Genomic DNA, 2,303 nt, shown 5'->3' on the forward strand with positions numbered 1-2,303 from the left:
TCCTCGATAGTATAGTGGTCAGTATCCCCGCCTGTCACGCGGGAGACCGGGGTTCGATTCCCCGTCGGGGAGATTCTTTTTGTTATACAATGTTCCCTGACAAATGACGAATTCTCAAGCAGTGAATTTACCTACACACTTAGAGGGAAAGTTCATATAACGCCCCATGTGGCTAATATGGCGCCCGCCACTCGTGTTTTTAAGAATCTGTAACATTTTAGGCCTGCATAACATTTTCTTTTAAATGCTGTGGTTGGCCATTGCAAGTATGAATTTTTCCTTAAAATACCCCAAGCAGGGAAAAACAAATAAGACAATATCTTCTGACACATCGATAGAAGAGAATCTAAACTATGATTTTATGCTAAAAATCTTACTAATCTAGCTAAGATATACTTTTAATAGGTATGTTTTATCACGGCCATGCGCTTGTTATAACGCGCCAATCGTAATATGCTGAAAATAGCATTATTTTTTAACAAACAACCAATTTTCATTGAAAGTGAACAAAAAGTTGAAAACCATGTTTTGAACGTGGATTCAGGTTAAAAAATCTACTTTTTTATTTTTTTTTAAATTTCCGTTAGTCCAATTTTGATTTTCTTTCCAGTAAAAGTGTCTGTTATTTTTAGTGTGTTTTCGGTCTTCGGCTGCTTTCGGCTGAGTTCGGCTGCTAGGCGCGTATTGAATATACAGCGGCGCGTATTTGCAACACAGTTTTGGTTTTTAAAAATCAAGTTTTTAAAGCAACTAGATGAGTTCGAGTGATAAAAAATCATGAGCAAAACTTTTCTTTTCTTTAAGGAGTATACTCGTTTTTTACACAAAATATACGTGGAATGCATAGCAAATTAGCGATTCGCTTAGGTGGGGTATAAAAGAGCATGTTCGCCTAGATTTTCATTCGATTTCCAACCAAAAAAATTGGCTGGAAACGAAATCAGCAATTGCTGGATTCTTCAGCATTTGGTAAAGTTCTTGCCATTTTTGTTGAAAAATCAGCAATCGGGATTTAAATCGAAAACTCAAATTTATTTTATTTATTTGTGGCGCTTCATCGAAAAACTCAAAATGAGTTATCATAATGTTTGAGTTTTTCATCCGAAAACGAAATTTTTCAAGCACGTTGTATCAAAATGAATATGAATGATAATTTGAAGACCTAAAATGCATTTCAAAAATTGTCGAAAAATTTGTGCAACCTTAACTTAAACCCCTATACAATTGATGGCTTTATATGATTTTGAGCAGTTATTTCACGTTTAAAATATTTTCGTTGAATTGGTTTAACGTTTGTATTGCGATAATAATTAAAACTTGAAATATTCAGTCTGCAGGCATTATTTTTAAATTTTTGATCTGAATTTAAGCATTGCTTTTCTTTATCTGTATCATCAATTGTCTACATTGAATTTTTTTTCAAATTTTTCTTATGAGTTTTATATCAAAAGCTGAATTTTTGTTACCAGTATCTCAAATTCTTACTCCAGATCCGAATATTTATCAACAAATTTGTTATTCAAATTGATAGCAACTCTGAAATTTTTCTTCAAATTAAAAAAAAAATTATAACAATTTTTAATGTGTGATTCTTAGATTAACAATCCAGAAAGTGTTTTTTTTAAATCAATCATGATGGAGATAATAATAATAAGATAATAAAACGTTAAGTGCTCGCTATATCTGTGATAAGTGCTTTATCATTGCAAGTTTTAAATTTCTTGTGCTAAAAAGTGCTCTTGTGCTAAATTTGAAGAACACAACCTCCTTGTTATAATCATTACTCAACTCGAATCTACGTCACAAACAAAGATTGAAATGCGACCACAGGCGAAACTTTATTTTGAGAACGCTCTGTCTGACATGAAATTGAGCGCTCTCGAAGCGGCCTACTGGGGTCACATTTATCCATTTGGAGCTTGGCAAATTAGTCGTGAAAAAGAAATTAGAAAAGTTAGCTGCGTCCATAGTAATTTGAAATATAACAGGTAGGCCATTGCGCTTAACCTTATTTGGCAGCTCCGTGTATGAACACGGCATTCCTACTACAAACAAAAATAGTTATGAAATATTACTGGTTTTCTATGGAACAGAAATCAAAATCATTAATTTTGTCTTTATTAGCCCTTTGTTTCTTCTAAAAAGTTCTTGAAATCAAAGATTGATTCTCAGAAGTCATATGAAACGGTAAGTATGCATTAAATTTCCTAGTTTTGTACATAAATTGTGAACATTAAAAAGAGAATTTCGTTGTCGTCCCCGAATGTATGATAAGTTCAGCGAAAAAAAATTCTTGCATTCTT

The 2,303-nt window shown here is 32.7% G+C and overlaps 1 non-coding gene across 1 annotated transcript; it reads left to right on the forward strand.

Moving 5' to 3' along the window:
• Nucleotides 1-72, forward strand: Trnad-guc (transfer RNA aspartic acid (anticodon GUC)). The gene has a single exon. It is a non-coding gene; the product is annotated as a tRNA-Asp (tRNA).
• The last annotated feature ends 2,231 nt before the right edge of the window (nt 73-2,303 follow it).

Source organism: Uranotaenia lowii, chromosome 3, assembly GCF_029784155.1.
Source record: "Uranotaenia lowii strain MFRU-FL chromosome 3, ASM2978415v1, whole genome shotgun sequence".
Classification (NCBI taxonomy): Eukaryota; Metazoa; Arthropoda; class Insecta; order Diptera; family Culicidae; genus Uranotaenia; species Uranotaenia lowii.